This window comes from Acipenser ruthenus, chromosome 8, assembly GCF_902713425.1.
Source record: "Acipenser ruthenus chromosome 8, fAciRut3.2 maternal haplotype, whole genome shotgun sequence".
Taxonomy (NCBI): Eukaryota; Metazoa; Chordata; class Actinopteri; order Acipenseriformes; family Acipenseridae; genus Acipenser; species Acipenser ruthenus.
In genome coordinates this window covers 7,324,759-7,345,683 of record NC_081196.1, presented here as the reverse complement: position 1 = coordinate 7,345,683, position 20,925 = coordinate 7,324,759, and the positions used below count along the sequence as shown (strand labels likewise).

The following is a 20,925-nucleotide window of genomic DNA, read 5'->3' as shown; positions in this document are numbered from 1 at the left end:
GTTCCTCTGGCAGTAGTAGATTTGAATATAAGATGACTGTGTGTTTCACTGCAGTCCTGTTAATTGCAATTGAACTGTGACTGCCTTTTATTCATTTTTATTTTATTCAGTCTTTCTAGTCGTTCCTCCTGCGTGGCTCAGGAAACTGGATTACAGCATCAAAGTCATGAACTTCTAATGAAACGTAGGCCAGTTTCCATCAGCTATAATGCAGCAGTGCTGAATATTGAATACATAGAATAACAGTTACTTTAAGTGCAATTCATTGTTGCGATTTTCAGATAAGATGAACGTGACGAGTTGGTGGAAAGGCTGAATTTTTTAGCCCTGTTGTTTTCAGTATTTTATTTTTAATGAATGTGACATTACGTTAAGCTTGGGGATAGAAGGACATGCAAAATGACGGGGGGTGGAGCTTTTATTGTTCATTTAACCCACTCAGTTAATAGTTCAGGCTGTATATTTCGAACTGCTGTAAAAACTTGTTAGTCCCTTGAGTCCATGAAGTGCATGTAAGGATTATATTGCCAATACTTTGATGCAGAACTAGTATTCTTTTATGCATTACTTTGATCAAAGGTTTGTATGGTTTAATTGATACCCAGCTGTTTTTTAAACTATACTGTAATGGAATCAAGCTACGTAATTTACTGATAATGCTGTTAAAGAAGACTGCGCACATATGCAATAGCCTGGATTGTGGTGAAGTGCGTACTGTATGACTAATTGAAAGTAAACACTTTAAAGTGTGTTCCATTCTTTCACCCAGTCATGAACTGCTGCTCGCTTTACAAATCCTCGACCCAGTGATGATGTTAACCAGAGTTATTATTTAACTTCACTTTCCAGGAGGTAGTGTGACAACCCTCTTGGCCAGGCGACAGTTAAATCCAGCAGGAAGAAGTTAAATAAATAAATGTAGAGTATAGATAGCTCAGAGCTGGATTTCAGAATGCCCTGGCCAATAATAGTAGTCTAGCAGTAAGAAACTTCATGTCATTTTTGTACTACCCATTTCTGCTAGTGCACATTACTGAACCACTTAATGTTGGCAAAGCACTAACATTACTGGAAGCCACAAGTAGTAGTAGTCGTAGTAGTAGTAATAGTAGTAGTACTCCCCCTGCAAAATGCTTATTAATGGCTTAAGAAATTGCACACTACAGAAACAAAGGTTAACTATTTGCTTTCGTAATGTTTGGTGTCTGAGCCCTTACTACTTACTCTGTTTAGGAAGATATGAAGGCAAAGGTTTGTTAGGAGCAGATAGCAGTTTTGGAAACAAGCTAGTGAGTCTAACACTTTCATGTTAACACAATAAAAGTTAAGCTGATATACATGAAACTCTTGACGGCAGTTTCACCAATTCCAATATTTAATGCATAGCCACAGTGCATCGGTAACAAGCTCAGGTATGTTTTAATAAACTCGTGAAAACAGGAATTAATCAAAACAGCTATGCAATGGGAGTCTTATTTCCATCCCTGCGACAGTCTCGAAAAGTTTCATTTGTACAAAAAAAATGGAAAGATTAAAAAAAATAGTGTTCAATATTTAAGCGATAGCAGCCATCGATGAGGGCTCTGTCGATTTACCTTGAATTTGAAATGATTGGTTGGATACCCTTCCGCTGAGAAAAAGCAAATAACTCTATTAAACAAATACCTTTTTATTTGTTAGTTGCTTATAGTTTATCTGTCAGATAACTGAAAGATGCTGAGCTCTAGTCCAGATGACATGCCTGGTTGCTTTTGTAGTTGCACAGTATTGATTGGCTGATTTTGAGGCACAGCACTGATTGGGCATTTCAGTGGATAATAAAATACATTTGGTTGTTGGTATTTGCTGTGGAACAGATGTGAACAGAGCTTTCATAACGGCAAGTTGAAATGAAAAAGCTGTTACTTGCACATATTGTTTTTAAATTTTATTTACAGTTGATGCTGTAATGCAACAGCAGGCAACTGCTGCCTTAAAAGTCTAGATCTGGAAGCTGGTTGGCTAATGGTACTATACAGTATCATTTTCTAATTGTGGTTAGGGCCCTATATTCTTATACAATATCTTTCATGTGACCTTTTTTTAATGAATACAATCGCACTCCTTTTTAAACAAGTATAAAACAATGGATTAAAATCAGCAATTTGGGGTAAATTTAACAGAACTCCACACAGCAGTTGCATTTCACGAAGGTACAAATCTTCAAATCTTCCAAGAGCTAGTTGAGGTTTAGGTGGGGAAAGTTTGTGTTAAATGTTGTAGAACTATTTGTGGAAACATTCCTGCGCCAATTTTATTTATGTATTCTATTTATTTTAAGTCTTTCCCTGGGAAAGACACATCCGAGTTATGCACGTTATTTTAAAGTGCGCCCGCAGGGTGGTTGGGGTAAAATGTTCTTGTTCTACAAATATCTGAAGGGCCTGATCCAAGCTCACTTGCTTTGATAATTTTTAATTTCCTGTCCAGGAGGCAAACAGACAAACCAGCAGATTTTTTTAAAGATCATCTTATAAAAGTGTATCATCATCCCTACTAGATCATTTATTATACCTGTATCACTAGATCAGTCTGTAGAAGAATAGGAAGTACTCATGGTAATAGCACAAGGACATTTGTTTATTAAAATTTGGCATAGAAGCATAGCTGAAACATGAAGTCACTGCCTTCATTCTCAATGAAATCATATTAGCCCGCAGATCGAGAAGGTATATTTAGGGGGGGCACGTAGCAGGCCTGGGGAATGTGCTCCGTCTTTCATTCCTCTGTTTACATAACTGTTCACAAGCCCTGGAAGGGTACCGGAAGAGCAGATGAACCCGAGAGCCTTCCCTTTTTTAGTGTACGTGGACAGTATGCAGACAGGCAGATCCCATAACACTCTTGCCTCATACCATTACTCATTTAGTGGAAGGCAAGGATACAAACATGTACATACTCTTTCCTGTTGTTCGTTGTGCGTCTTCATTGCTTTATAAGGGGCTTACCTTATAAGGAGTACTTCTTTTGATTTGGCTCTAACATGTATCCTCCTGTACAATTCTGTCCGGTTCCTAGTAGCTGATTGATAGCAATATCTCTCATTTTTATTTGGCCCAGAATTTAACATGAAGGTATTTAAACATGAAAGGACACCGATAATTTAGAGGGTTGTTTTTGGACCATTTCTGAGATAAAAAAAGAACAAGTTCCATCACCCTAGACATCTGGATGGCAACAGTATATTTCCCCAAAACATTATACATGATGAGTGTTCGTTATGTAATTCATGGTTTGCCAGGGCATCAATGACCAGCATTACAGATTTATTATGGCTTTTTGGATACTGGCACCAACTGCATTTGAGGTCATCCTTGCATTCCAATGTATTCTCATTAGGCATTAATGTCCAGTCAAACTCAGCAGTTATTACCTGCCTTATATAATCTGCTGAATCAACAGTTGTCCCAAGCCTTTAACTCAAGGTCAACGAATTACCAAGGTACTTCACGTAAAATGTATCTCTTCACGCAATAGTGTTCTAATGATCCCCACAGGTAGACATAGTAAGATGGCAAACCGTGAACTTCTAAATTAATTGGCCAGAGTGGCCTTGCATGTGTAGCAAAACGAGCTTACAAGGAATGCAAGTACACAGCACATGTTATTTGTGTCATCAGTATATTTGATTTGTTACCAGACTCTGGTTTTAATGAGAGGAGGAGGAGGTACATCTTAAACTGTTAGAGTAATGGAACCCAGACCTGTAGACTGGCAGGGAAAGGTAACTGATAATGCATGTTTCATTAGAGTGATGTCATACCTTCGGAACCTTTCTAACAGTATTATTTTTCAGGTTTTTGCTGCAGTATTGCATTGTGTGTGAATCTAATGTATTTTACATTGTCTTTTTAAGAGGTGCCCTGTCTCCATTTTATAGGATGGAGCAACAAACTGAAGTATTTTGAACTTGGGCAAGGGGTTTTTAGTCAGATTAATTTGGCCTGTAGAAGAATTATAGTGACACAGGGGTCTTGCCTCCTCTTCAGATTTGCCATCGGCTTATAAAAGACATGGATTCTCAAAATTGTTAAATATATTAAGATTATTTTTTTCTGTCGCCTAACTGTTTATCTGCCATGATCAACCTCTTCAGCAATGTTAGTTTATTATTGAACAGAGAAGATTAGTTCAGCTATTGCAGATCCTACTAGTTTTCATACACTGTGTTGTATGTACTCCGTACGCTGCCATTGCTGGTAGTGTCACGTGAGCTGTTCAGTGTGTTGATATGTAAATAAATCCTGTTCGCCTCTGGGGTGTATCAACTTCAACCTCAGTCTCGATCTCCTGCCTGTCACTCAGCAGCGAATGCATGCACCCACACAGCAGACAGCTATTGTGCCACAAGCATTAATACCCTGTATCTTTCTAAACAAGGGATTTAGGGGAGCTCCATAATAAAAGCTGAATCTCAAAACAGTAATTATGTGAATATGGTAATTGTTACAGCTGTGTACAATGGTATTTAAAACAGGATTCATTCATCCGACTTTTTACATATCTGCCCACTACTCTGGTCGCACCGCAGTCGGATAAGCGACGGACGTAAAAATAAATAAATCATTACTTTGTCTTCCTTTCAACTAATCTTTTATTCATGACAAAAGCGTTCCTTGTGTAGGTTAAAGGAGAACTGACCTAGGTTTTAAAACCATATCTTATTGGCATTAGCAATCGTTCACTGGTCCCCCCCTTTCTTCTGTTGACTATCTTTTGGTTCCTGCTTGTATTTTGTACTTCAGAAAACAGTTACTTCCTGGTACTTCATTGTGTTGTAGTTCACTCAATCAGACCATGTGACTTACAGCAGAGGTTGCAGCAGTCTGTCTACAGTGTTGTTATATACAGCAAAATATGTTAAATTTAACATCAAAAAATCAACTGAAGAACCAAAAGATTGTCCTTCCAGTTCAGCTAGTAACAGTTAAATTCGAATGAACCTTTGGTTAGCACACTGAGAGGAATTTGCGCTCTGATGCAGGCACAGAAATGAGTTGCATCCAGAACTCATCGGTCTCTGTTCTGAAGGGCAGACAGTTGGCATGCAGCATTTTGCTGCATTTCTTTTTTTTCCCTTTTTTTTCCTTCCCCCCTGACATATTCTTCCTTAACTGGTATTGGAATGTTGGCCAGTCACTGCAGAAGAGAGACTGGAGTTGGGGAGGGGAAGAATGGTTGGGTTGGGTAATCATATTTATGTGTTGGATTGGGTTTATAGCCAAAGTGTAGAGTACAAAACCAAGGAGGTAGCATAATGCACTGGTGAGAACCACACTTGGAGTATTGGGACATTGCGGCCCTGGAGAGAGTCCAGCAACGGGCAACCAGACTAGTTCTAGGACTTAAAGAAATGATCTATGAAGACTAAAATAACTGAATGTGATTTAGAACAAGGAAGAATTAGGGGGGACATGATTGAACTATTTAAAATCTTAAAAGGAGATGACCCTAACCAATACAGGTACAGCATAGGAACCAGGAACAGAGAACAAAGTTGGAAATTAAGTGGAGACATAGAACAGAGGGAAGGAGACACTTCTTCACACAGAGAGTGACATGGGTATAGAATGAGCTACCTAGTCATGTTTTGATGCTGAATCATTTGGATCCATTAAGACCCAACTTGACACAATTTTGAGATCAATCAGCTACTAGGATACAGACAAACCTTTTTTGTTTTTTAGTCCCTTGATAAAGTAGCTGTAAAATGCATCCGGATAATACATTGTGAAAACACCCCTATCGGTTCTTGTAATCCTGAGCTCTTCACCATGTGTTTGTCCAAACTCTTTGCACAACCACATAAATAGCTTTTGATGTGCAACTTGCATTTGTTAATTTAGTGTAACCAATTTAATGAAATGTTGACTGGCCAGAAAGATTGGTTTGTTATGGTTGCACAGCACAGTAGCTCTTTTCTTTCTCAAAACAAACAAGCTCTTTGATGCAAAATGAATGTCATTTTCAAAATGTATTGCTAAAATGGCATGTGGACAAACACTGTAGAAATCGGTGCTGGAAAACCCCATGGCCTTATCAGTAAGGAGAATATTTAGTTTGTGAATTGAGATAAGGACTACGGTTCTAATACAATTTTCTTTTAACTGTTGATCATGTTGCTGTGACTTTCTTTGACAGACCTAACTACCGTCATGCATGAGCACTAATATTGTTTAAAAGGGTAGTAAAAGGCTGCTTTTTTTCCAATCCTGCCTTTTGGAACCCTCTTGTCTGTATTAAAAGCCTTGATTTCTCGCAGCATGGAGCTGTGCTTGCTTTCCTATCCCAGAACCATTGAGTTTGAAGGCTTGTGTTTGGAGGGGTGCTTTGGAATACACACTGAAGCTTGGCTGGTGGTGCAAAGAGGGTGTTTGCAGAGAAAGAGCCAGTGTTTAAAATTGCTAAAGTCCTGTTTGGTTCTGTTACTGGTGGTCTCCACATCCTGTTACGTCCTCCTAAACAGTTACTGATTCTGATTACGTGTTTGTAAGGTTAAGTGGCATGTTGTGAGGCTGCTTCATTTTTTGGGGGTAACCTGAAATGACGACATGTACTGTTAAAACCAGAAAAGCAAGGGTCAAATTTTGAGGGCCAGTCCCAGAGCTGTCTGAATAAAATCCGTCATAAATTGCAGGGATTTCATATTCTAAAATAGACCACCCAGCCTGGTAGATAAGGGTTGGTTTTAGTTATTAATCCCACTTATTAATACTGCAGCTGATTATAAAAACATACCCTTGGAAGAGGGGCACAAGATAAAAATTACAAAAGGAGGACACACTGAAAAAGGTACTCAAATAAATGCAGATACATTTATTTAATGTCATTTCTGTTTTTTAGTGTTTTATATGACTCTGTGTGTATATAGAACACTATTGCTGAAGGGTTAAAATGAGCTATAAACATGGTAAAGTGTGCTCTGGGATTATGTATGGTAAAGTCCAGTTATTGTACCGCAATTGTGAAGAGTTCTGTGCGGATCGAGTACATACAGCCTATGGTCATTCCATGCCAACTCAGCCAGTGCCATTGCTCGTCTCTGATTTTCACCTGGGGGTTTTCAGACACGCTGAGATCAGAAATGATAACCAATGTTATTTTTTTAAAAATGTCCCCTTCAACCTATGAGCTTGCAAAGATCAACCTAAAGTGAGAAAGGGACCTTGACCAGAAAGATTACCTTGAGTGCAATTAGAAAAAATAATAATAGGAGCACCTCTTCTGGCAAATTGCCAGACAAGGGGTAACTGACGAGTTTTATTCAAACTTCAGCCTAACCCTTTACCCTGTAGCAGATGTGGGTCCTAAAATGTAAGTATTTCTGTAAGAACCTTAGGAACCAGTCTTCCAAATTCTGTGAAAAACATTTGGTTTCAAGTCCCACCACTGGTCATTAAACCCCCTTGAAATTAGAATTTTTGCTATTTGTACTAAGTTTAGGCCGTAATAACTTGTGTGGAGGGACGCCAAAAAATCACCCAAAGATATGTGTTAATGAGATCTACAAGCATCAAGCAAAATATGTTGGTATCTGGGGATTTTGGATTTTTGGCAGGTTTCTGAAGTTGCATTTGTCATGCATTTGAGCATTGCTTATGGCCACATTTCTGAACACCCCCATGTCAGAAAACCCCCAGGTGAATTTTGCTAGGAAAACCTGAGACGGACGAGCAACGAAATGTCCCTTTTGTGGTTGAGTTGGCGTGGAATGACCCATATAGAGGTTTACAATAAAAGCTTGCTTCCTGTCAGTACTGAGAGATAAAACTGTGCGTTGGCGTGCTCGTTCCTGATAGGAGTTACACTATTTTGGGGCGTGGTGCATAACTAGTAAGGCTTTCAGGTGTCTGGGAGCTGAGCATTGCTGGCACAAAAGCAGTTCATTGGCTGTCGATTTGGAGGCCGTCATTGTTTATATGAAGTCATTCGTTTCCATTCCCAAATTGAGGTTTGTGTAGGTCGGCCTGGCTATTGCCAGTATTATGATGGACGACTCCCTCCTCCTGTGTTAAACACAGAGTCGGTCGCTGCCTGGTTTACTGAGTGTCCCGGGAACCCTGTTTATGAATTTCAGCACTGATTCAGAAAGGGATCCATCTAAACAATATTTTTTTTTATATATATTTCTCTGACTCTCATAAGCATTATCACTGCAAACAGTTAGCTACGCACAGTTCATCTTTTTATTTTTCATAGAATTTCATTTTTGTAATGCTGATGACTCCGTAACCTAGGCTGAATTTGACTGGGTACCATAGAGGTAAAAGGTTTCCTATATTATTATCAACCCACTGAATCACCCAGCTTGGTTTTAAATGGTTCATGTTATTTCATTTAGAAAAGGGAGTTGTTTGTTAAACTGCTAGAGCAAGCTATCTCAAGGCCACCCTAGACTTCTGGCTTGTGTTTTTCTTTTCTTCACACTGTGTAATCCACAGAGAAGGACATTGATTATTATGTTTTTATCATAGCCGTGCTTCTGTTATTAACCCATTGTTATCCTGCCCCTGGATTGAACTAGCTCGCACTGGTGGGTGTAGAAGTGGTTCTTAATAACACACTCGCGTCTATATCCTGCCATATTCTTAATTAATGAAACCCATGTGGAATATTTTATCTATCAATAACATGATCATTTTATTTCGTGTATGAGGTTCCCAGAAATGTCAAATGAGAATGTAGGCTAAGGAGAGATCAGGAAACATGCTAAATATACATAGCATATATATCTGAGATTTTTATTCCAGGGTGCAATTTGTAAAAATTGTTGTTGTGACAACACATCCGTACTGTTGTAGTACAAATGTGGACTTATGGCTAAGTATCCAATTTGCTTCATATAAAATAATTGCTCACTCCTATTAAGAATAAGTGGTAAATGTGTTGGTCTAGAATATGGCTAGATCTTTAGCTTTGAAAATACACCAAATAATTGAATTAGCTTAGCTATAGTTAAATAAGGAAGGCTACCTACCAAGGAGGAAATTAATTATTGACGTGAGAGTGTTTTAATTTGTAACTGATAAATAGGTGGTGTGTGGGTTTGACGCAGTAGATAATGCTTTATATAAAATTGGCAACAAGGAAATTCTCTCCTGCTGCTCTTGTAGTGTTTCCATGGAAACCAGCAAGGCGACACAAGAAAACTAAAGATATGTTTTGACTTTTTACCAGTTAATTGGGTCTGTCTTTTATTTAACATGTTACCTAAAAATAAACTTGTATTTGTTTTTCTTTGGTCTCCAGGAACTACAGTTTATGTGTTTCTATCCATCAGAGAAATGGTATTAAATCATAGCAGTGTCTTTTATTTTTTACATCCAAGGAGAAGACTTTAACCTTCTACGGTATGTATTTATGTGGAAGTCCTCCATTTTGCCTCACAGACAATAAACATGTTTTAACGTTTCCTTAAAACAATAAACTAGGCTTAAGTATGTCATGCCAAATGTATAGAATTGATTATTTTCTGAACTGAATCAAAAGCTGGACAAGTATGCTGGACTGTGTATTATGCACAGTGAATAGACAGCCACATACAAAAATGCCTCTGTTTGTGTATGGAGCACATCGCATGAAGTCTCCATGAAACCATACTGTTATGATTTGAAATTTATGAATCGCTTCTTCTGAGGGGCAGAGGCTGGCGTAGCGGAGGTTGTTTCATGAGAAAATGACTTGGGAATGACACAGAAAGCAGCAGGTTTAACATTTCCCATGGCACCGCTGGCAGACAGCCAGAGCTGCCACAGAAGGAGATTCAGTGGGAACGCGCCGTGACCAGGCAGCCTTCCCTGTTTAGAAGGTCCAGCGGGGTCAAAGGTCATCTTTGTGGTTTGAAACTTCTCATCCCTCCCATGAAGGTTTCATTCAGAGTCTCAAAAAACACATGTAGGGTTGGTTCCGGATCATTGTCCACACCACGTGAAGGTAGCCACATACCTTTTATTGAAAAATGGTGTCTATGGAACAGAATAAATAAACAATGCAGAACTGCTGAGCATTACAGTAAAGGTTCTGCACCAGTTGTTTATAATGCGCTCATGGGTAATAATACTTAATAATGATTCAGGATCATTTGTATCCGGCCTGTAATCCTTCAGTACAAGAACTACTCGCCAGAAGCTAAAAGCAAAGTCACAGACTAACAGTACTGTCCCTACCGAACACAGAGGAAAACATATTTCTATGTGTTTTGTTTTAAAATACAGCAACATGAATATATCTTTTTAATGTATGGTTAAAAGTCATTGTGAGAGTACTAAATAAGAAGAGTCCATAGTGCTGTGAGAAAACACTGTACAGCTATGGCCAAAGGTTTTGCATCACCCTTGTAGAATTAACTAAATTTGCTTCATAAAGTCGAATGAAACCTGATGAATAATGTTACCTTAACATATACTTAATGAAAAATCGAACCTGAAATACTGTACTACTATTATGGCTTCCGGTAAACTATTGCGATATAATTTTGTAGTTTCTTTGATTACATGATGTTAAATAATAGCAGTATGCTATAAAAACCCTAAAATGAAATGTTCTGATGGACAGAACATTAACAAGTTTACCTTCTAATGAAGGAGCCCAGAATACAGTGTTCGGGATTGGAGCACTATAAACATTTTGTTCCTCTTAGGAAGGGGGTCTGTAGGAAAAAGAAACAAAATATATTATTATTATTATTTTAGCAGCTCATAAAATGATCAGAAAGTTAACTGACCAGTATTTGTAAAACGTGAGGCTGACTATGTAGAATAAATAAAGTCGCTCTAAAGAATTTAAAAAAAAAAACATACTTTCCAACCCCCCACACTTGCCATATGTATATAAGGAACAATATGCAACAATTACAAAATGCCTCATTTAGTATCCTGGCATATTTCATCATACTGCCAAGTACAGTAAAACAATTATTCAGTCCATATTTGTGAGGTCTAGAGCCAGCTGGATCTTTTTAAGAGACTTTTAGCTGTATCATATGTTACCATTGCATAGGCAGCATCAGGAAGTGAAGAATTGTAATGGTCGCAGTTCATGCTGTAGCAGCTGGTTTAGCTGTGTCACACACCTGAGTGGGTTACCTATTAATAGCTGTTCCTTGGTAAAATGAAGTAGACTGTGAAAGCCTTCAGTGGCTCTTGTGGTGCCCTGCTTAAGTACAAGTTCCACCAGGTAGCTACATCCATCTATCAAGCTTATAGGTCCTCTGCAAACTGTAAATGAGTTTTGACAATCAATCCGCTGCTCAGTAAGGAAGATGACCGCTGAGAGATCAGCTTCCTTTTTTATACAGTGAACACTCGCCGTACGAAAAAGTGCAATGGAAAGCTTTTTAACAGTAAATATTCTTTGCAAGCCATGAAATAAAGTGGCACACACTTGCAAATAAGTTGTTCTGTCATGAAGTGTTACTGGGAGGCTGCTTTATTTCACTAGATTCTACAGCGGATGGAAAACTTTAAAAAAAATGTGTTTGCTGCAACAATGTTTACGGAGTAACTGCTACATGCTACAAGAGGCTCTATTGATTTATTTATGGTATGTATAATTTATAATCTTGTGCTTTGTCAAAGGTCAGCTGAACTTTTTTGCATGTCATGTTTGTGTTGCTGTGAGAACAACTTGACATTGAAGCAAATAGTAACCTTGTATTTTTATCCGAATGGCAGAGCCCAGCACTATACTGTAGTCGGGGTGCAGGTGGCTAATGTTCTTAGCATTACTCCATGTGAATCCACAGGTCTCTTTGATGTGTCTCTGGTAATGCGCTCTGATTGACTGCTGGAAAATGACCTATTCTGATTTAGCAGGTGCTGCTCATTCCAGGGATACATTTGGTTACAAATCCAACAGTAGGAATGATTTCTTGTTGCGGAAATGAGTTCAGGTGAAATTCACCATGCATTTCCTGATACATCCTTATGTAACAGAGGAGAAAATTAATGAATTACCCCAGTTTGTGACTTTGAGGCGTGAAAAATTAAGCCTATGTGTACATTTTTGGCAGAAAAACTGGGTCCATATTCAGTTAATTTAGACAGCCAATGCAAGATCTTCATTTTACAGTACATTTTTAGAAACATTTCAGATTACTGTGTATGTATATGATACACGTAAAGTTTGAACTAGAATAAGTTGAAAACTGAATTCCACGCTTTGCATACTGCATGGAGACTCATTCCCCCTTCATAGTGGCTATATAACAATGCTTAACATTGTGCCCGATCCTTCATGACAACCTTGAAAACCAACATAACATATAAGTAATCATATGATTGTCATACGATTTGCTGCAAACCAAACAGACTGTAATTGAAATAACACCATTAACACTTTGAATTCTCTATTGAATAGTATTTGGTTGACTAATACAGTAGATGTTCTGAATGCGTCAGGTGGAATTTCGTGAGGTGAATGGACTCGCACGCTTTGCTTGTTCGGTGCGTTACAGCTTTTAGGATCGGCTCATTGAGCAGACCAGATTGTTCGGCCAAACGAGCGGAACACGCTGCAAGAGAAGCGACGATGAGCGCTTTAGCCAAATCAGATTGTCCAGTCTGTTCGGTCTCACGAAGTCATGCTTTGATATGTGTTATGACAATTTTTCAAAGCGATTTACAAAGAATCGTCCACATAGTTATACAGTTCTAAGCAGCCTTTATGAAGGAGTTTATAAATTCCACATAGTGTCTCATTCATAGAAAGACCTCTATAGCGTTAAAAAGGCATACTGTAAAAATAATTTCCTAACCCAGCTAAATTGTATGTTTTGCTTCACTTCTCAACTTTCTCTTAGTCATTATCTCTGAAAACACCCTGTCTAATTACAGGGGAGGACTTACTTAAGGATGGTACCATATAGGTTACATATGTACAGTTTGAGTCGATAGCAGTGTCTTTTTCCATGACGTTTGGGGAAGATTTATGTTTTTGATTATTCTTAGAATAGGTGGGTAGTTCAGTAAGAAGATCCCAGATGGTTCCAAATAAGATTTTAATATGCTGTATTACTGGGAGTACAGTGCTTGGCTTGAGGGCACACGCCACGGTCCATACCAGTGAATTCCAAGATGCAAGTCCCACCTCCATGAACATTAACAGACTCCATAAAATGACTAATGCAAGCCCTTGCTGCAAGAAGATAACATTGTGATGACGTGCCGAGTTAAAATAAGGGAGATTTTCATCAACTTCTATTTATACTGTTCTGCTGTTTATTTTGAGTTTTACTGGGACGCCAGAAACATCCTTACTGTTGTTTCTCCCTGAGGAATGTTCTGTTCGTGAAAGAGAAATCCATCATGTACATTTAAAGCCTTTCAGCCTGTCTGCTCCTTTCAGAGATGGCGGCACTATTTTTTACCATGCTAACCGGAACACGAATTGTACTGTGGTTTCCTGTGTGGCCTGAGAATAATAATGGCTTTGCGGTTGATTTTCAAGAGCTGTGGAAACCAAAAGGGGGAGAAAATCCCATCTGGCCCAGCACTGGCTTTTGATCCGGTTTAGATCAGTGGCGCCCCAACCCTGATTCAGTAGTCTGTGCCATATGGATTGAACAGTGCTGTATGATTTCTTCCCTCATCATTTTGTCCATAGGTTGTTTGGGCAGCAAACACATGTTATTTTACTCTTGGAGCCAGTAAATGCTGGAACATAATGCAAATGTACCTGTTTTTAATGGTTCTAGGGTTTGTTCACTAGATCTAAACAGTGGTGAATCTAAATACTGCTGCTGTTGCCTTTAATCCAATTATCCACTAAAGGGATTTATTTGTTGATAATTTTTGCTTTGTCTTTGACTTTGAAGGCATTGTTTTTGTAAATTAGATTATTTATTTATTTTTATTTATTTATTTATTTATTTATTTATTTCTTACTTAACAGATGCCCTTTCCCAGGGCGACTTAAAGTTGTATACAAAAAATACATATCAAGAATTACAGTACAATTAAGAGCAAGATACAAAATACAATGACTTCAGTCCTAATAAGAGCAAATACAAAACACAGTATGAGTTGATATCGGGGCAGTTCAAGAGCAGATAACAGTGTTGATAGTTACATCAGGGTTAGATACAGTAAAATAGGGAGCAGATAAGTGCAAGTTAAAGTACATTAAAGGCAGAGTGCTATATTGTCCAGAAGGGAAGAGTTGAGTTTTACAGGTGTTGTCTGAAGAGGTGTGTCTTGAGAAGGCGCCGGAAGCTGTTCAGGGACTGGGCAGTCCTGACATCTGTAGGAAGGTCGTTCCACCACTGCAGGGCGAGGGTGGAGAAGGAGCGGGCTCTGGAGGCAGAGGAGCTTAGAGGAGGTACGGAGAGGTCAGGTGGGGTTGTAGGGAGAGTCTGGAGGAAGCTGGGTGCAGTTTGGTCAAGGCATCATTAGGCGAGTCTTAAACTGAATGCGAGCGGTGATCGAGAGCCAGTGGAGTAAGCGGAGCAGTATGTATAATGTAATAAAACACCTTTTTTTCTATAACAGAAAGGTTCGATAGAAGATTTTGATCAAATTCAGGGTGGTTTGAAAAAAACATGTTTGTTTGTAAATAATCCCTCCTGATTTTATGAGGAAAAATGTAAGCCTACAAGCAAAAACCACATGCACCTGGGGTTTGGAACTGATCTCGTTAAAATAGTGCGCTTTTGTTAAGTGCATGCAGTTCTCAATCAAGTTCTTCCTCCGCACCTGTCCTCATTTTAAAGTCTGCAGGTTGTAAATGTCAGATGGCATGACTGTATCCTTAGGTATTAGGTAGCTGATGCATTTCACTTTGTTCTTGAGTCAATCAACACAGAACAAATGATGTCCTGGCACTTACAATAAGTGAATATGACCATCTTTTAGAGTTAAAGCAGCTGCTATTGAACTTGCTCTCAGCAATAATAAAATGAAGAAATAGATATTTCCACGAGCACGTGTTCCAGGAACAAATCTGGTATTCCAGGTACGATTCCTTATAAGATCTGGGAAATAACAGGTTGCTTGTTTGTTTGAAAAGAGCACGTAGTAAATAAAGCAGGTGAGAATTTAGGAACGTGTGGTCAGCTTTCATTACTGTCCAGAAGTCTGTCGAGGGAGCTTTTAGAATCCTGCAAAACTGGCATCTGGCATTCTAAGTTTAGAGGATCTAAATAGAACTTAAAGCCGCAGCCAACCAAGTTTGGTTGGTAGAAGATCAAAAATTTCCAGGACATGAAAAGAAAATGCCTTGCTGCACTTGAAATAAATTTATTCTTGTGTAAGACTTTGGCAGTCTTTCAGTGTTCAGCGAGTCCTGTAGGTTAGTTTTATTTTATTTTCCAGACAAGAATGGCTGCTGTATATACTGCACAGTACAAGGCTGTAATTATCAAAGCAATACCTGCAACTACATAAATGTATTTTGAACCAAAATATCCAGCTGGCAAAGTACTAAAACAACACATTGGTGTTTTAAATGTCAGTGGCTATATATTGGAACCAGTTCTAACTGCTGATAATGTGTTGCTTGCATTTTATATACATGGATAATTACTTGATGAAGGAATGCGATTGAATTGTACAGAAATTGACATGTCAGTCATCAGACTATTTAAAAATATTTCTAGTACTGTATGTTCAGAAAACAACTTCTCCCACCTTTTTATATGGTGGTTATTCTGTTTCTAAATTGCACAAAGGATGTACAGTGTTGAGTTCCTACAGTTAAAATGACCCCTCAGGAAGGTTCACAATTCGAAAAACATATCTTATAAAGATGGCTTTGGAAGAAAATGTGGGAAACTTTACAGGATAAATTATACTGTAATGTCAAATGGAACATGATTTATAGGATTGTGCAGCTTTATGCAGTATATTCAACCCCAAAGTTTCTAAGAGATTTGCATTGCAGTAATCTGGTAAACCATCAAAGCAAAGAAGAGGTGTATATTTGAGTTTATTGTCAGAAATAGTCTCCCCCAACCCCCTATCATACATGTTATTAGAATGATGTAGTGTGGTCTCATGGTTGAACCAAAGAACCAAAAGTCAATAAATCATGTGTTTTAATCCCAGTTCAGCATTTATTTGTATAGTGGTTTTTCAATCCCTTCTACCAATACCTTTTAGACACTAACTAAGACCAGGGTGTCCTCGGCTAACCGCGCACCAGCGACCCCTGTAGACTGGCCGGGCACCTGCAGGCTTGCCTGTAAGCTGCCCAGAGCTGCGTTGTCCTCCGACGCTGTAGCTCTGGGCTGGCTGCATGGCGGGCCTGCAGAGTGAAAAGAAGCGGTCGGCTGACGGGACACGCTTCAGAGGACAGTGTGTGTTCGTCTTCACCCCTCCCGAGTCACTCCACTCCCAGCGCAGGAATGGTAGTGGTGAGCTGAGCCTAAATAATATTGCCTTTATGGGCTTTGCCTCCAAACCATGCAGTATGACTTGTAATCCCCACTATAACAGGTCCTATTACTTAACAAGGGCATGTTTAGATCAGCTTTATGTTTTAGCCAGCCTTACTTTGGTCTACCATTTCTCGTCGTTACTACAGTACATGTGCCTGGTATTTGTCCTTTTAATATAATTCAGCTTGTGTAACTTCTCCATGCTCTTTTCAGTTCCCATGTATAGCATTGTTTCTCCCTACAGACTGTAGGGAGAAACAATGCTATACATGCTGTGAGCCGTGCTGACCTGCTTTTTACTGTGTTTACTATGAGCCTTTCCAACCCAGGCATAAACTGCTAGTGTAAATACAGCTGGAATAACGGACCTCATGCGCTGTATCTTATTCTTTTTCGAACCCTATCACTATGTTGCTTCCATTCAGGTTTCAGGCACATGTGAAGCAGTACCGCACAACTGTATTTTCTACTGTAAAGGCACACGCCCCATCCTATAAAAGCACATGCATGTTTGCAATACAGCAAAAACATGTTATACCCACTATTGTAACATAGGAAAGGAATTGTCTATATTCCAAACCTTGTTTTTTCAGGATTACCCATTCTTTCTAAAGTAACAAACATGAAAGGATGCAGTGCAAACATATCTGTGTTTACCAACACATTTCCCTTGCAAATGAGAAATGTGGCTCTTGAAAATTGGTCACAGTATTGCTGCTCCATAGACCCCGTTTGGCACTCATCTTGGACTACTTCATGTTTTCTTAAGTAAGGTAGTTCCAGATTAGTGCTTGGGTCTGTGCTGTATTTCTCTTCTAAGGGGAGGGAACAATATAAAAATACACTCTGCACAATGTCCCTGTTCTACAGCCATATGCAATGAAACTTGCATGTGCAATGAAACTTCTATGGCTAGTTTCTGGAGCTCCCAACATTTAAAAAACAAATATATAAATAAAAATAAATTTTAAAAAATCAGCTACAGCCCTTTCGATTGTGGCCCCTTGTCCCAGATTATGTATCTGTCCGTTCTATTAATCACAGGATATTTTTATCCTTTCAATTTCTCTGCATCCTAAATCCAACATCTGTTTCTCATTCCCTGGCACTGCAGCAATTTCATAAAAAAGGAAGAAAGAAAGAAAAACAGTATGAGAAAAGCGCATTCGCTTATGCAATAAACTTTTTTTTAGTTGGAAATAACTTTTTTGATTTTTTTTTTTTTTTTAATTGATTGCTTATGTTATCAATCAAACTGCATTGTGCAAGTCTGTTGTCCACTAATTCTTTGATGTGGTAGAAATATATTAATTTAGCTTGTAATGCCTTAGTTAAGCATTTTTTCTTTAGCAATAACAGTACCTGACTATCGCTTAAACGTAAAATGAAGCCCCACTGACTACACTGCAGGGTTAATAATATTTGATAATAAACCTTAAAAATAAGAAATTCGTAGGTACTAAGGAACAGTGAGTTGTTTTTTTTCAGCGTTCTCTTGGGTTATAACTGTATGTAATGATCCCGTGGACAGGACCCTGTAACTTTTTAATATACATAAAAAGTTGGATGTCCTGACCCTCACAAATACCATAGTGTTCCACGGGGCATGCTCGTAATCTTCATCTTAGAAAGGAGTGTTTTTATCACTGGAATTTGAGACGCATTAGTGGAATGTTCTAGACAACGTCTGCCATAGTTTTGACTGGGCCTAGTTCCAGAAGAAAAATGAAATACAAATAATTGCCCCCAAAAAATGTCATGCACTGCAAGCATCACACTTCTGTTTCTCAGGAAACCTGTGTAATAAGTTAGTACTTCATGAACAGTAGGTGCTAGATTTCCTTGACACAGGGACCGTACTTTTCTATCCCTTTCACTTCAAAGCATTTAGTTTAGGGCTGGTCTTGAAGCAACAAAAAAAAAGAAAAAGAAAAACCAGCATCTGGTACTTTTGATTCTTTTGTCCTGTCACTCTTGCCTGGTTTATGAGAAAGTGTGGACTGTTTGGTTAGCAGTCTTCAGTTTTTATACACAGCCACACACATGGAAACTGATAACAGCCCCATAGCCTAATTGTAAGAGTTATGGAGAAGAATCCAGATGTAACCGCATGGGATTTGGACCCCCTGAGTACCTACACTTGTGTTTTACGCAGCTTTTTCTCCTATGCCTGCTGTGACACTATTGGGCACAGTTTATTAGAGCATTGCTGGCACAGGCAAGTGAATTCAGTTAGCCAGGGTTGTAAAGTTTAGGAGCTATGACTTCAGGAACTTCAAGTCTCTTGAACCATTTCTGACACAGAAGTTGGTTCAGGACCACAGAACCAACATCAGTAAATGTCATCAGTTTGCATTTAATGGTCACAGATTAATGATGGCATGCATCGCTCCAATAATGCAGCATCCGGAACAGGAAATAGATTTTTTTTTTTGTACCCAACATTTTGATTTTCAACAGCTGTTTTCCATTCATGGCCCCAAGATTTTAGCTTATAGATTTGAAAGCAAGTGGTTTTCATTTTTCTTCAGATTTAAATCTGGTAGACAATTGTTTAGTCATCAGGTTCAGATTCAATATTATTCAAAACACGGATTAGGCAAGTTAGAAGGTGTATTAATAACATATTGTAGTTGAGCAGCATCTTAATGGTGCTAGATGTTCCAGTGCTGGGGCCAATTACAGTAAGTGGATTTCCATCATGCGGATTTGGACACATTTCTTGACATACAGTATCTTCTTTCGAAATCAACTTAGTTTGTGTCTTTTTAGACGTAAAAAAAATGAATCGATTACAGAACAACGTCAAGTAACCAGATTAATGGGGGGTGTAAGTGACCCACAACCTGAAAACAACAAGAACATTGTCTGTTATTTGCCCTTGTAGCCTGTAAAACACAAATGAACACCTAACACATGTACAAAACTGTACCAAAACTGTACCAAAACTGTCTAATGAGGAAGAATGTGGTTTTTTTTTGTTTGTTTGTTATTTAATAAAAATTACTAGTACAATGTTGCTTGAACAACATAATAAAACGTTGTAAAAATGCCTTCAAAATGTTCATAGAAATGCAAAAAAGACCCCTGGCAAGGTTTTCCACCAAAACTACTTTCACACAAACACCATTGAAGGGATTTCCAAGTAATACAAAACATAAAGTAGACATAAGAATGGTGCTTCTATTCTTGGGTAGAAAAATAAATCTCTACCCTGTTATCCCCCAATTTGTCTTTTCCCCTGAGAATAATTATACTAATTATGTCATTAGCGTCATCCCAGGAACCAAATGAAAGACGGCAAGCATGTGAAACTATGGGCTTTTTGGGACTGAAATCAAAACACAATACCCAGCTAAACAAACACGGGTAGGCAAATCATTGTAAGTTTCTCTGGTGTAGATGATTTTGATACACAATGTACAATTCTCAAATGGCATCATGATCTGAAAATAATTTTAGGTGATTTTAAGATGCAAGTTATGGTTCTGGTTAAGCCGCTTGGCATTCTGGTCTTGACAAACTAATCATAACGTCAACTCTGTGATTACAAAGTATGTGTTACACCGGTGGGTGAACATTACTGGCTTCATGTGTGTTTAAGAATTTTTGGACAAAATACACAAACAAAACTGAAATTTGTCCTTTTTAATTCAATTCGTATTTATAAATAGGGCCCATTTTCTCTTACCGGAATCAATTTGTCAGTACAAAAAAATCAATTTAAGCGTCATAATCTACTGTGTAATTCATTCAGTAACTTTTGATTATTCAGTTTGCTAAATTTTTTAATGCATTTGATGCCCCTAGATTTAAAAAAAAAAAAAAAAAAAAATGCTTTGTTGTCATCAGGCCCTGATTGTGCCGGTAAATTATCAATAGTGTAGTGGAGCCCAAATTCCTTGCCTGATGTATGCCATAGTGACCCTGTTGAAATGCCCTGACGAGAGTGCAGGTGTGTTATGTGAGCCTTGCTGTGAAGTAAACACTGATGATGAATGTGCTTGTCGCTGTCTGGAGAGCACCCAGTGCAGTGAGACAAGGAGAGATAGTAGCTCTCCTGGGGGAGGCACGAGGCTAAGATGCAGAGCCGTGTTTACAGGAGCTCAGTTTAACAAATAATGTACAAGGTCTTATTTTAAGCAGTGCTGACACAGCCTTGAAAATATACTGAGAGATACAATAGGTGGTAAAAATAGCCCTGCTTATGAACTGTTAGAGAGAAATCTGCACAAGTGAATGTATCATTTAGTTTTCTCCCTGATGGTCAGGATCCTATAAAGCTTCTTGTGCGAATTTGCGTGGAGCGTTGCGATTTTTGAAAATCTTGCTCCTAAAAAGTGTACCTCAGCAAATGTAGGAATGTAAGTTCCCACAACTCTTTTGTCAAGTTACGGAACGTATTTTAGTATTTCTGTTTTCCATTAACCTTGTAGGTGACGTTCAAATGATGCTGTGCTATGAGGGTTCCTTTGTACGATTTGAAAATGTAAATCTATTTAACATCAAAAGGC

The 20,925-nt window shown here is 38.5% G+C and overlaps 1 protein-coding gene across 2 annotated transcripts in view; it reads left to right on the top strand.

The window, feature by feature from the left end:
* LOC117972754 (rho guanine nucleotide exchange factor 17-like) overlaps window positions 1–20,925 on the top strand; it is a 93,864-nt gene that overhangs the window by 5,557 nt on the left and 67,382 nt on the right. The window lies entirely within an intron of this gene.